Source organism: Halyomorpha halys, unplaced genomic scaffold (genome assembly GCF_000696795.3).
Source record: "Halyomorpha halys isolate HHAL.00 unplaced genomic scaffold, Hhal_1.1 Scaffold1583.1, whole genome shotgun sequence".
Classification (NCBI taxonomy): Eukaryota; Metazoa; Arthropoda; class Insecta; order Hemiptera; family Pentatomidae; genus Halyomorpha; species Halyomorpha halys.
The window spans coordinates 206,018-222,209 of NW_027113737.1; the positions used below are offsets into that span (position 1 = coordinate 206,018).

The 16,192-nt window shown below is 30.5% G+C and overlaps 1 protein-coding gene across 8 annotated transcripts in view; it reads left to right on the forward strand.

Annotated features, from left to right (window-relative positions):
* The window catches only part of Hr39 (Nuclear hormone receptor FTZ-F1 beta), a 179,816-nt gene that overhangs the window by 102,408 nt on the left and 61,216 nt on the right, over positions 1-16,192 (forward strand). The window contains exon 1 of one of the 8 annotated variants that reach the window (XM_014435436.3): positions 3,596-3,725. The exons of 5 other annotated variants lie outside the window; for them this stretch is intronic. The gene's annotated coding sequence lies outside the window, so the exon portion shown is untranslated. Of the gene's footprint in view, positions 1-3,595; positions 3,726-16,192 lie in introns of those variants that run through there. 2 more of the 8 variants (XM_014435442.3, XM_014435439.3) reach the window with 2 other exon arrangements.

Genomic DNA, 16,192 nt, shown 5'->3' on the forward strand with positions numbered 1-16,192 from the left:
TCAATAATAACAAGAGAATATATTATGTCTGAAAATATAGCTGATCAATCCTTTAACAGGAAATTAAACAGTCAATTATTCTTATCTTGCTACGATTTTTTACATGTTTTTCAGCAATGTCGAATTAGTCAAGAGGCAAATGCTTATCTCATACGTAAAGGAAAAATCCTGTCCAGTAATTGCATGACAAATGTTTAAAAATATAATTTTACCAATCGAATACTTATTAATAAAGTTTGTTCAGATTATCAGCTGTTTGTGCTTTCAAGAACTGGTGATAATGTTATTGCTGTTTGTTCAACCAATTATTCTGGGAAGTGCCTGAGGTATTCTGCTTTCAAATGGTTTTATGTTAAAAAAGGAGTGGGTAGCTCAGTTGTAAGGCACTAAGCTGCTAACTTCAAGGACTGGAGTGTGGTACATAATTATTGGTGTGTATAATTAGTGGGTTGGGGACACTCCAGGTTTCTTCCAACCTCATTAAGTGGGTGCCCATAATTGGATTTAAAATTAGGCGGTCGAGCGTGATTTTGACTAAATCACCTCCTTGCACAACCATTGGTCCAGTATTATTACTGCCTTACAAAGTACTGCACCCCTGACCCTTTAAGGGTTAAAGTGGTACATATTTAATTTAATGATTTAATAAAAAAATATTAGACATATTAGTATCGTATATGAGTCAATAGAAAAAAAAAATCATCAAAACTGGAAATTTAATATTATTATATATTTTAATAAAGGACATCTCAATAAAAGTATGTAAGTTAAGGAGCTTTTATTAAAAAGCTCTAAGAAAATATTAAAGGGGTGTGGATAAAAATTTTCCAGTATTTCTAAAGCAACATTATTACTATTATTTCAAATTTATTATGATATTTTACATCTAAATTACAAAATCTCTTTGTAAGCTTTGTTATAAGAATGATTTTAACTAACTTCAAGTTTTTCATAATAAATATTGTCTAATATTTATGTCTCCAATAAAAATTCGATTTAATTTGTCTTAGGTTCTTCTTGATTTTACCTGAAAAATGGAAACTGCTTACCGGAATGGGTCATAATTCTTCCAATTTCTTTGTTTTCTGTTTCTCCCAAGCAATTTACTACTCAACTACTGGAGAAAAATATTATAATTTTCGAATCTCGTTTGTTTGAACCTTAAAAAAAAAAGATATTCTTTTTAAAAATAAATGAAAGTTATCGACATACTTAGCTGGTTAACGTTTTATTGAAACCAATGGTGTCTGTTTCTATGACAATGTTCACCTGCTAGCCAAATTTACTTTTAACATCTTATCCTCGGTGCAATAAATTCCACTTCTAAATTTATTTGTAATTTAACTTAGCTTTCTATTCCCTTTACGGTATTAAAGCAACCTTAATTAATATGTGATAATTTTTAATTATGTATTAAATTATAACGAAATTAAAAATTAGGTACTACCTTCTATCTGTATTAATTAATCGAACACATAGTTCTCAGAAACGTTCAGATAAACCACTCTGGCTTAGTACTAAAAATACTGTAAGAATGATCAGATAATTATTTACCTATTTATAGTATATCAAAATGGTTCTATCTTGTCATAAAACTGCGTTTTTGTGATTGTGCATTGAAATTACTTTTTCTTTCTTTTTTTTTTTTTTGCTTTTACAATACTGAAGAAATAGGTGTGATTAAAGTGTGGGTGTGTGTCTCATACTATCAGTAGTACAATTTTATAATATGTTATAAAACAAAAAAATAGAAATTATTAGTACTAATAATACTTAATCCATAAATTAATTCTATATGTCATCAATTTATCTGTTAAAAATTAGAAAATAGCTCCAGTTTTCATGAATTATGCTCCTTCCCTAATATAACATCTAACATGTTCAAAGGTCATCATATGACAAACTCATCAAATAGTGGACCTCTTCAAGAAAAGGCACTTACCTAGTTTTCCACTAGATAACTAAAATATTTTACTATATATGCCTAGGTTTCCACTATATCCAGTATATCATCACACACGTAGGATAAACTGATTTAGACTAGGACAAACTTGTTTGGCCTGAAATCGGGTTTATATGTATACACACACACAGTTAATTTTATGTGTGACCAGCATGACAGTTATAAGAAAATAACTATTTTAGTTTTCTGTCGAGGTTTTATCTTGTATTTTCTATAAATTATTAACAATAATTTTTTTCAATTGGAAGGTTAATCTTTTAATTGCACTAAGTTTTTTTACTGTTAAAAATCCTTCGTACATTTTCCCCATGTACACATATTCCTCCTTCATCGATGTTGCGGGACTCTTTTCCCATCTTTAGGACGAAACATATTAATAATAGTTACATAGTTATACATTCATATAGAAAACTTTGTCATTGCTTAATTAAATTTTAATTTTTACTACTTTTTTAGTTTTCATTTCCGCAATCACATTGTAAAAATAGATAAATGACTACGTAAACACTATTAAGATAGTTCGTCCTGAAAATGAGGAAAGAGTTGCGAAACTTCGATGAAACAAAAATATGTGTTTAATGGGAATATTTAAGAAGGATTTTTCTCAATAAAAACTTATATGGAATCGATATGTTCCAAGCCATTAAAAATCTACTAAATTCCTGAACTTATCATATTAAGCAAACAAATAATCAAAGCATTATCCTGTCATACTTCAAATAACGCTCTCATTGGATTCTTTAGCATTGAATTAACCATATAGAGTCGTTGAATGAAAAATGTCGCTCAAACAGAGTTTGGAGATATTCAATACACTTGGTATGTATCTCTTTAGAGCCTTTAAAACTTTGAAACCTCCCTATATCCTTGATTTCTTTACCAGTATTCCTGCTACTCCTTCAATAGATCTCAACCCACAAAGTTTCATTTCATAAAATGGTTTCCTTAAAACTTATTTTTTTTTATCCATGCTATCTCATTCTGGGATTCTATTAAAACTTCCTGTCCACATCCATAGATATATCCATAAAATTATTTTTCCATCTCCTCTATCATCAATCTACTTCAAATCTGCGACAATAAAACAAGATTTGAGTTTTTTTTTGTTTATATATTTCATTTTTTTTCTATATCTGATTGTCAATTATTTTATAAGTATTTATAAATATCACGCTTTAAACTTCAGCTATTTTTATTTTATTTTAAATTTTATTCTCTATATTACGATTTTATTGTTTTATCAAACCATTATGTGCTAGACAATTTACACTCAAATGTACAATACAGTTATTCTAAAAAGGACTAGACCTCCTAGAATAAAGTTAATTTTCATTTCAGTACTTCTTAAGTTCTTTAACGTTTTTGTTGTGGAGTATGGCAGCTTTTTCTATTAAAACTAGTCTGTCACAAGTATTTAATGATTTTGAAATTAATCTAATCATTAATTAATTAAGTGATTTTGATTATATGAGTTACACCACTTTTGCACTGAATGGCTCTATAGTGGTTATGGGTCTTGTTTAAAAGGCACATATTAATAAGCTGACAAGAAGGACGGATCCACCGACGACGACCTTGGCTAGATAAGATAGAAGGTACGGGCGACCGGAGCGAGATGGCGCTGCGATCGCACCTTGACCCCCTTCAGTCTGCGGCCAGCGCTGGCCTTGTTCGGTGTGTCTTGTGGATTGTGTGGTGCTCACGTCAGTTCTTAAGTCTACATCAGGATTTTAAATCAAACCCAGAGTTATATTTAAGAAGGGTATTTATACAATTTAATAATTTTAATATACTACAGCTTTGATCGAAATTAAGCAATCCAAAGTCGGAAAGATTATGTATGCCCTCAATATTTGTATTGTATTCGTTATATAATTATTACGAATTAATAACTAGGTGCATGGATGATTCCCAATTCACCTTTTTGTTTATTCCACAGAAGCAGTATATAGATAGTATATATTCTTACTTACGAAAAGTGTGAAAGAATTTTTTTTTCCGCTACCTTTAACACATTAAAACTTTTATGACATTTTGGAACCGAAAAAATTAATTAATAACAGAAACATATTAATATATTGCTTTAATTTTTAATATTTTAATAACACTGAGTAATATGATATAAAACAATATAATTTCTAAGTTGAAAGAATTATTGAAAAAAACAAATGCTAAACAGTCTTATTTTTTTTTATTTATTTACATTTTTCGTGTATTTTTTATTTTCCCTATTTACATATTTTTGATTATATTCCATTTTAAAAGATTTAAAAATACTCCATAAACATGCAGTAGTATTTTATTCAGAAGAAAATTGATTGAAAACAGATTTTGAAATTTTTAGTGGGTTTGTTGCCATAGTGACTGGAATGGAAAGCCATCTGACGTGTCGCCCTATATTTTTGTATTCTCTGCTCTGACTAAAACGACACGAAGCTGATGAAGTAGGTTTTTATTTATTAATTTTTAATTTTATTGTTTTACTTGCTTACGAGTGCGAAATTATGTTTCCTAATATCATCCTAAAAATTGCGCAAATTTACAAATTTATCATCTGTTTTGATATCAATTATCATCGAACAAAATAACGATATAAATCTAAATGGTGTACCTAAATATGACGTTCAAGGTCGTATATGACGTGCGTTTCCAAGAAATTTTATCATACAGGAAATAATTATGGTCACATTCTGAATCGATTATGTTAAAAAAAATGTTATTCTCGTGATACGTCGTAGTGTTCTACCGTGGAAAACAATTTATTAATTCTCAGGTGTTAATAAGGGGTCATCATTTTTTTCGTTAAATGTTTTTGCGTATTATTGTTCATTTTTCATTGGTACAAACTGTTAAAGTCTATGTTAGGTCTACTTATATCACATATAGACTCATCTCAGGGACTTAGTTTATACTTGTAAAAAAAAAACCTTTTTTTTTGTTTTGTTTTTTGTAAAAATTACAACTTTAATAATAATAATAATAGCATCAATAAATTTGGGTAGGATTAATGGAATTTATTATCTGTATGTAAAATATTAACTTTTTTTTTTGATAAATCAGACCGTTTCGATATATATATATATAAAACGGTATATATATATATATATATATATATACCGTTTTATTTTTCTCATAAGTTTATATGTTCCATATTAAAATGAGGAGTAATTTTAACTATTATAACAGTACTTTAGTAATTTCAATAATAAATTCGCCATTAATTTTTTTCCCCCGTTAATATCTTACTAAAGAAATAATTGTTTGGATGTTGTTATAAATGTGACGTTTTTTCACAAATATGGTGTCATAATGTTTTGTAAAATAAATTTTAATTTTAGCTCTTTTTAGTTCATTTTTCCAATTATCTGCTGATAAAACGGTGTACTTTTTTCATTTCATTCATTAATTGCGCCAAATGATAGATATATCTAGATTGTAAATTAATACGCAATATCATATTTTTTTTTATTAATATTAATTGTTGTTTATGCTTAATACTTTATTAAAATGGAAATTTTCTTAGGATTAAATATTTTAATATGTTGAGGTTAGATTTTTCGCTGGTCCAGTGGATGTAATTCAAGCACCGGTAGTCGATTTGATTGCATAATCAATAGCTTTCGTATCTAAAAATAATTTTTGTCTGGTGACCTCTCTACCACGAAAGATATTGTGATCATTCTAGAAGAAAATTATATAATTTTTATATTCTGTATTAAAAATATAATTATTTTATATAATGTTATTTGTTATGGGAAACATTCCTTTTATAATATTCCCAGGGTTATGAGCGTTCCACTAGTAATGCTATTACTGCGTTACGGTTTATCGTACTTTCTTTCAATCGTGAAATATAACTGCATCAATCAAAATTCATAATTATACAAAATATTTCTAATAAATGAATTAGTATAATTAACTTTTGCTTTTATACCTGATGGTTAATATATAATCCTCCATATTGATGAAATTATTATTTTAAAAAAAGATATTTAAATGTTTTTTCCTCGATTAGCAAATTCGAAAAACAATGATAAGATTATTTTGAGATCATTCCGAGACAGTCAATGTCTTGCACGTGATTCATCGTGCTGGGAGGTCATGATGACAAAGATAGTGAATCATCAAGTTTGAGGTCGGACCAGGCTCAATCCTCGCTGAAAAGAGCGAATTGTATTTTTGTTCCATACTTAAATATAAACTGTGATGAGCTTGTATTAAGGTGAAAGTCTCATGTTCGATTGAATATATATATAGTTAACTATTTACCAGATTTAAAATACACATTCCTAAAACTAATGTATAACATAATGTATAATGGACAGTGGATCATTGTGAAAATTTTGAATGAATTTTTAAAAATTATCGTAAAATTAGTCGAAAACAAAGATAAATAGAAATATATATTTTCTTATGATTTTAGTTTTACTCATAAAATTTGAAGTCCTTCAGGCTTATCATATAATTTATTTTCCAGATCTATGATAAAATTAATAATATATGTAACATTGGAATCATGAGCCCCATTAGTAATATGTTTTTTGAATTAGTAAATGGATTCAATAAAATAATTTTCAATTTATTGATTTTATTTTCTTAATTTATCTTTTTTGTTGATTTATTTGTTTTTTATGTTACCTATATTGCTTTTTGTCCTTCGCTGTGTTTTTATTTGCAAAAAAAAAAAGTAAGTAAAATTATATTCATCCAGAACAAAATCAAATAAAGAACATTCTTCCAATAAATAGAAACTTAATTTCGAACTATATATGAAAAGAAGTTAAGAAAATATTTAAATAAATTAAAATATAATCGCATCTATTAAAAATAATATCTGTTTTCAAACGGTGTTGACTAAGAGGAAAAAAATATTAATTTGTAAATGCTATTTTTTCTCTCTTACCTTTTATAGGATTTTTTAGAAGCTAAATTTGACAACTACTAATTTACCCCTGTGAGAACTCCGTTATGTTTTTGTTTTCTCTTCAATTCATTAGATGTAGAATTAATGTCATGCTCAGTCTAATAAACAATTTAATATTAACAAGAAAGTCATTTAAACACATACAGTTGGTAAAACTACATAGCTTATAATAACTATTTTTATGTAACTGTTTACGTAAAAAGTTATTACGTTGCTCCACTATAAAATATCACTCCAGCTTTACAGTTGAGATTTAGCTATCTATAAAGTTATATTAACCCTAAAGTACACCCGCTGAGACTAATAACTAGACTGAACGTTTTGGTGGGCGACGAATTTTTTAATGGGAACCCTTGAACCTGAAAAATTTGAAATTGGTTGAGTCGATCTAAGAAACGTTACGTATTTAGAAACGGATAAACTAAAAATATTTGGTGCCCTTTTTTTTTTTTTTTTTTTTTCTGTGCAATTTAAGCAATAAAACCTAAGGAATTGGTCGAGTCTTAAGCATAGTAATATTGTTATATGGGTAAAGATGAACAGTTTAAATAAGTTTAATTTAATTATTTTCAAGATTTTGAGCTTGGCTTCAGAACATTCATAGTAATTATAGTCGAATAATTTGAGCCATAAAAAATAAAAATCGCCTAGAATCGGCGCGTACCCCCTGGCATCGATGGCACTGTGGAAGCTAACCTTAGAATGAGATTTGATTTGAGCCCAATTTGTAAATCTCAAAAACGGCCTATTTTTTGGCTTTAATTAAAACACAGGGTTTAAACTAGCTCCATAGGAACGTACTTGGGTATTGTTCAGGTTCAAATCTTAAAAACCCATTTTGTAATGTCTGGGTGCTCCGATTTAGTTTTGAAATCCTTCACCCTTTTAATTAATTTTATTAAGAAGATAAAAATCGTGATAGTATAATCTTCTCCGTAAAATTTCATTTCTATTGATACCTTATTCTTCAAAATTCATCTTCCCAGAGAGCCGGAAAAGAGGTCCGTTGCACGGTATTATATATACTTGCGATATGTTTCATGAAAACGCTTCTTTTTTTTTCAAATGGGCAAATTCGTGATTTTTTCAAATTTTATTAAGAATACATTAAAGTTACGTCATACAGCCAATTGGATCGGAAATTAAAAATAAAGACAATAGAGAATTACATCAAAAACGGTTCATGAAGTTCCATTTCAAGCTACTTACAGTTAAAGGAGTAGTGACCTACAACTTGTGAAACCCAACCACAACCCAAAGACAGAACCCCAGGTTGCTGTAGTACATTCTGTTAATCTATTTACTTTATCTTAATTTTTTGTTTTATTTGTAACATTGTATATAGGTCCCTAACCTAATGGGTCTTGTATGAGTCTGTAAAAATTAACGCAATATGTTATTAAATATTATTTCAAATAATAAAAAAGTGAAGTGCTAAATACATGAGCTCGCGGAGACTCTGTTTCGGGTGGAGAATACCATTTTTTAGGTCAGCAAAATTAAAAATTAATCACGGTCGAAGTGAGGTCCGGAAATACCCGCCTGGCTCCTTGGAGTCCGGAATCGACGAATCAACTTATTGCATTCCGTCTACTTCCATATATGTACCCTTTCCTATCCTAGGGGTATTCATGAGCAACTTGTTCTAAAGCCTTTCCTTTTAAAACTTCATGTTATTGTTTACTTATTAATATTGATTAAAGTAATTTATTCCAACGTTACCTAAATTGAGTGAAAAGTGGAAGTTGTGTGAAAGTTCGCCAAGTGAGTGTCTTGTTGGTCTTCTAATTTGTGAGGGAGGGAATCAAGATGAACTAATTGACAAATGTCACTAGAATATTATTTATATTATTATTGCTATCCATTGTTTTCTTAGTTTTAAAAACATCCAAAACAGTACTAACACAAACAACGAGCAAGTAACAAGACAACAGACAAAATGGTTACGAGCTCAGCTGGTCTGTTACGTGACGTCTTTCTCCATTTAACAGACCGAGCAACAGAGTCTCAACCATGTTATATGTTATACGTTCTAACATAGTAAAAGAAGGAAATATTTCTTCATTTAACATGAGTTTTCCCATTTAAAACGCTTTAACATGTTAAACTAAAGATTATGAATACCCCTATTATACTATGAGAGTTGTATATATAGTATGAACTTATATATAATATGCAGGAAGGGCTGTAAAAGGATAATGTATAGAATCATAGATATATAGACTAAAGAGAATACTGTTCATAACCTAGTAATGCGTTATAGTATATCTGCAGCGCCTGCTGCAATCAATAAACTTTAATAACAAAAATTTGAAAAGTTATTGTATTTCTACTATCATATTGTCTGAATTTTATTTGCTTTTATTGCTTGGTATTTTATACCATAATTTTATACTCAAATCTATGTAAATATATTCTTCACCCTTTTGGTGCCATGCGAAAAAGAGGTGCCTACTGGCTGACCAACAACAACAAAGGTTCGGAAAAAGGCTGATAAAAACCAAACAAAAAACAATATTTACATAATTCAAAAACAGTGTATTAAAAATGAAATAGAAAATAAAACAATGATACTATTTTTTCTATATTCATTAAAAAAGAGGCAGAGAAATGCTTTATTTATCCATGCTGCCCAAATAAATCGGGTTGGTACATTACACAGGATACTAATCAATCCCTGATCGGACATGTATAAATTACATATATTTACATGATATAATAAAAAAAAGAAAGAAAACAGTTATTTTTATTTTTAGTTTCCCTTTACAATCAATTTCAGTCTACACACTAAATACAAATATTTCAATTCATTCCTTTTTTCTTTCCTTTTCTTGTCTCTTCCATTTCACAATTTTTATTTCATTTGATCGGCAAATTAACTCTCCCGAATTCCCCCTCTCAGATTCTCTGCAGTTACCCTAACCTAATTAACTATTAGACAGCGATGTGAGATCAAACCAGAGAAATAATAGTCACAGCAGTGGATCAGTTTACAGAATACATTTTACCAAAACAAAACTAATACATAGGTTTAAAGGAAAATGTAATAAAAACTTAGTTAAAAGAAATACTTGAATGGATAAATAAGTTAATAAATATAAGATAAATTATATAAATAGCAAAGGTATAAATGATCATAAAGAAAATAAAAAGTTTGAGTTCTCTCTTAAAAAACGTAATTGCAAGTCATGTTTTCATCATAACTTTTTATAGACCATTTATTGCAAAGTATATACTTCGCATTTCCAATATATTTTGTAACAAAAATAAAGAATAACTCCAGGGTACATGGTTAGCACCGGGTGGATTATCTCTCCTGAAAGATTTTTTTTACGTTTTTCTTAAAAAAACAAAACAGTTTTTAAAAAAAAATAATTATCTCGTCATGAAATTAGACCATTTATTGCGTATTATAAATTTATTTTGAGTTCCCTTGTAATGCGAATAATAAAGCGCTACGTGATGTGGGTCGATATATCGGTTGCTCTTTTCTCCAGTGCAGCAAAGACCGATATATAGTTATATGTATTATGCCCTTCGGCATTAACAGGGTTAACTCAGGAAGGTAGATTTAGTGCACTCTTCCGCATGATATACTGACTACGTAACAATTCTCATCACATCAACAGAATTTGAATTTTGTCGTTAGACCAGCAGTTGCATACTAACATCTTAAGTATTGAGGAGAAATTGACTATGTTTATTTACAGTTGTCAAAAGTTAGATTTTTGTTAAAAGTCTGAATCAAATGTGAATATGGACATTGAACAATTTCGAAGGATTTTATTAAAATGAATGTCCAACTTATAAAGTCGTTAAAAGATTTTCGATGAAGAATTTCGAAAAGCAAAATAAATAAGTGGAATGTATAAATAATTTTTTCACATTTCCATGGGTCACATGACTATAGTAAGTTTATTAGAATCCGATTAAGTGAGCAGATAGTCAATATATTCCTTCATTACTCTTACGATCCCGTGACAATGTGTAAATGCCCTTGAAGAACATGCAGTTCCTGAGGCCCGGTGTACAGTTTCCGCGTCGACATATTTCAACGCTAATTAATTCCTGGAGCCGACACGGGGGCGAGGTACCACTCCCTGTTGCATGATGTCATCACCCTCTAAGGACAACAGGTCCTGCCCCCGTCATGTTCTCTTATGATGCTCGTCAACTTTTGACCAAGAAGTCAGGAGATACTGAAGCGCATCTGATTCTCCGTCAATAATAATATCTAGTTCACATCAATATTAAGTTGTAATTGTTAGTCATAAGGCGTTCAATATTACTGTTGCATTTTGTTAGAAATTTACTGGCTCAAAAATTTATTACTGAAGATTAGGAAGTTGAAGTGACAATAAAGAATTTATTAGGAAAGACGAAATTACTTGCTAACGTTATCAATATATCACTTATACCTTCATATGATATAATATTATGTATCTTTAATTTCCAATTAAGTAGGTATCCTTAATTGGGGAAAAATTGGTGGTCAAACCCCTGACCCTTCAAGTCTTTTTTTTTTTTTTTTTTTGTTTGGAAATTGCCTTACGCATGCGTTTCATAAATAAAATTAAATACAACCTTTTTCTACCCTTGGTATTGCACTTGAAGGTGTACAGTAAAATACATAGCTGCGGTTTTATATGTCCATTCTGTGAGAATTCTACTAAAATATTTAGAGGTGAGGGACCGCCGCGTGATGTATGAACAAAGAAGAACAAACAAAAACAATTAGTAATTTAGGACGAAAGATTCTTAAATTCTTAAATAATAATAATAAGTCGAAAAATAGTTAGGGAGGGGGAGGGGGTGCAAGAGAAGGAAGTTGTTAAGGTATGGTGATGTTTACGGGGTTTTGGGGCCCTTCCTGCCCTACCACCTCGCAGGAAGGAGGGAGGTTGGGCTGATTGAACGGAATAGTGGATTGAAGTAAGCAGGGAGACTGTCAAAGAACTTGATGTTTCTCCGTGTGGTGTGTTGTACTTAGTTGTATGGATGCGCATCATGTTACGTCTCTGCAGTGATGTTCCACTGCAGATCTTCTGTAGTGTACTGTTATGGTATTGTTGTAGTGATTTCAGGGCTGTTGGGTATAGGAGACCCATCATAGGTTGTAGCCGTTATGATTTATATTTGTATAATTAACGTTTAAAATTTTATAGCAAGTATACCAAAGCGCACTCACTCTATTGTTAAACTAACGAGTACTTATAGTATAAAAGAAAAAACTCTTTATTAAAAAAGGAGAGCCACCCAACTGCATTGGGTTCCAATGCAGTGACCGTACTAAGACTAGTTGGACAATTGCTTGTTATTCCTTTGGGCATAGTCATAAGGTAGATTGTTTTAGTTTTTTACTCTCTATCTTTTTCTACATTTTCATTTTTTATATTACTATTAATTTTTTATTTTTTTATTTACCTGTATGTGTTACCTATCTACCTGACATTGCTCTCAATATAAAACATTGTAAAAATTCTAACAAAAACAAAACGTATAAAAATCCTATGTGATCATGTCCAATTACATTCCGTTTAAATCCACTGGTACTGGTACTGGTACTGGTATTTGATGGGGCAACAAGTCTGGCAAGTGGGCCTAGTGGTCCTTTTTGGCTACCTTAGTTGCCGCCACGTACTAACCAAGGTGGGAGTGTCAAGATTCATTCTTTGGGACCGCCGAAAAATGAATGTTAAACTACCCTAGGTGGGAATCGAACCCACAACGTTCCGAACCGAGAGCACCGGGACCTGCGCCCAAACCCGCATGGCCGTCACGTCCCTCTGTTTAAATCTAAACATATACTCAACTTACACGCCTATAAAAAGTATATACATTTTAATAAAAGTAATAAAAATAAGTGATAACTATAAAAAAACTATCAATATTTAAAAATTAGGGGTAGTTAAAGAATTTACACATATAAAACAAGTCTCTGAGGAATATACTGCGAATTAATCAATCTTCAATTAGAATTTCTTTTTAGCTGCATTTAGAATATAATATAATTCTAAAGTTTTCACTAATCTGTCTTTTTATTTCTAATTTTATTGTTGAAAAACTTTTATTGGGATAATACATTCTACCTCACTCAAGTGCAATAGGTATTAGGGGTGTAAGACCACATTCCATACCATACATACATATTAACCGAAAAAAGTAAATAAATAATAATAAAAAATACAATAAAATAATTAAGTATAAACTGAAATAGATTTTAAATAAAATTATGCTTATGAAACATGAAATTATGCGTATACAAAAATTATATGTTAAAATAAAATTTTTTTAAAAGTAAAATTTTAATTTCAAAACAATTACTGAGTCATGCCAGAATTACTTTCATTGTTACCCTGAACTGTAATAATATTAAGTAGTTCCCTGATTTGTTTATTTCAAATATTTTTACTAATCTATATGTTTTCATGTTTTATCTTTAGTATATATTTTCAATGTGACTTAAGAAACTCACTGACATTTTCGAAATCTAATCTTGAAATGCTGAAGATGGTATATTGAGCGTTTTACGATCAGATTTACTCTTGTGTCATCAAATTGCAAAATAACAAAACTAAAAAACGTGTCGTCATGTATATTTCTTGAAAACATTAAGAAAGAGAAAATGTTCTTCTCGCTTTGCTTTCACAAAATTTTATAATATATTTATTGTGAAAATATCAACTTTAATACACTACTCCCTTATCTCTAATTGTGAACCCAAAATTTTCCCAACGTTCTCCGAAACACAATCACGTGCTCAAACAAAAAGGTAAACCCCTCTCTATATCACTTAGAGCAGCATTATTCTTCAGAGATAAGATATATCTTCGTTAAAAATATATTATATCACTGTCTGGTATTTTTTGGATATTGCATCATGTCTACGACCAGTAGCGTGAAAAGTCGACGATGATTCAGTTGGGGTATTCATGATCTTTAGTTTAACATGTTAAAACGTATCAAATAGAAAAACTCATGTTAAATGGAGATATATTTCCTTCTTTTATCATGTTAAAACGATATAACATATAACATGGTTGAGAGTCTGTTACTAGCTTTGTTAAATGCAGAATGACGTCACGCAACAGACCAGCTGAGCTCATCATTTTGTTTGTTGTGTTCGGTTACTTGCTCGTATTTTGTGTTTTTTGTGTGTTAGTATTGTTTTGGATGTTTTTATGACTTATAAAGCAATAGATGGCAATAATAATAATGTAATGACAATTGTCAGTTAGTTCATCTTGATTCTCTTCCTCACAAGTTAGAAGATAAACTAGGCCCTCAGTATCCAAACTTTCACACAACTTTAACTTTTCACTTAATTTAGGCATGTTGTAATAAATTACTTTAATCAAAACTTATAAGTAAACAATGACATGAAGTTTAGGATGGAAATGTTATACAACAAGTTTCTCAGAAAATCCGCTAGGGGCATGCATAAGAATTTAATATTTAACATAACTTCCAATGCTCACAATCCTATACTTATAATACTTAACATGGTAAAACATTTTACAATTAACACTTGATGAATACCCCTAGTGAATGGTATTATTTTCAAAAATAGCGGATTTCTTATGAAGAGTATTGAATTTTTTTTCCTTCCTCTCTACTGAAAACAAAGAAAAAATAAAAAGTATGCCTCTAAAATCTCTCTTTTTTTTTTAAATAATTTATTTATTGTTATTTACAACTGTATACACACATATACAACAAGTAAATTTGCTGTAGGTGACATAGTGACATGATACAAACATGTGGAGAACCTACCCGCTGATAGAACTCCAATAACCTTTCTAGAGGAGAAGATCTCGAGGCCATCTTCTTTTCAGACGCCTAGAAGGATTATTAGGTAATGAAGGAGAAGCCAGGTTAGAAACAAGTGGATTTGGGTGGTTGAGAAGTTTATTATGGAAGGAAGGGTATCTGGTTCTGGCCAAATCGGCAACATATGGAACATTGAGGTCTTGATGGATGTCTTGATTTGTGACAAAGTAAGCCTCTAAAATCGAAAATAAAAACTCGCATTTTCCGTATTAAATATCATGGAACGAATGTGATCCCGTATTTGTCTGTTGTCAAGTTACGCTCTAACATTAATTGATTCAACCATTTGTCCATTTTTATGAAATTTTCTTGGATTGTTCGTTAGATTTTTATCAGATTTCATTCTCTACTTTTGTACAAGTATGTATAAACTTCTTATACTGGGCATAGGTATGTTTTGAAAACCGCTCGTCCGATTTGACCCAAGTGTGAATAAAAAATTGTGTTGGTCCGTAATCAATCGAACCGGTTATCAATTTTTATGGCATCTGAAATTGCACGTTCGATTTAAATGAGATTCCATTCTCTACTTTTGCTCACGTGTGTGTCAACTTACTATCCTGGGCACAGGTATGTTTTGAAACGGTGGAGTAGTTCTGTGGTATGGCTTTGTCCTATTGATTCCAAGAACCCGGGTTCAAATCCGGCCGTGACAAATAATTATTTTTTCTGGTACTGTGGACGAATGGATTCTGTGGGTTTGGCAAGCCTCTGTGGTCTACCCAGTGGGTACCATTAATTAGGGAAAAAAATCTGGCAATGTAAGTCCGACTAAATCCACCTCCTTGCACATCCGTTGGTCTAGTAAAAGTATTACCTTACTGAACCCCTGACCCTCTATTGGTTGCAGTGGTACATGTGGTTTATGATATTATATAAAATAGATTAATTGAAAAACGGGTGGATGAGGTCATATTCTATATTTATCATATTCTCAAAAATTTAAATAAATAAACACCTTAATTTCTTCAATTTACATATTTACATGCTAAGAGTGGGCCGTATTTAATGATTGCAACACAATAGCTAGGTAGGTAGGTTTCAGAGGCCGGCGCCAAAATGCCAGACCCACAAGGCCTTGAGGTTTGTCCTTGCGGTGCCAATGTTATCCTATCAGTAGGTATATAAATAAACTTTAACAGAATTGTTAAAATTATGTTCTGTATCATACACATCATGTTTTTTTTTTACAAGATATCCCAATTATTTAGGTTTAATATTCCATCTTTATAATATAATGATAGCTATTTGGTCTGTTAAGCTTTACAAATACCAAAGTAAGGAGTATCTCTCAGAGTTGGGTGATACTGGGGAATAGCTGTATTCAAACTAATAGCTAAAATTGCCATGGATACGACATTTATTTATCAATGGTTCATTCATGAATAATGGTCGTATCCATGGCAATTTTAGCTATTAGTCTCAACTAAAGCTAATTTTTGCCTATCACTGCTATTTATCACTACTACACACAC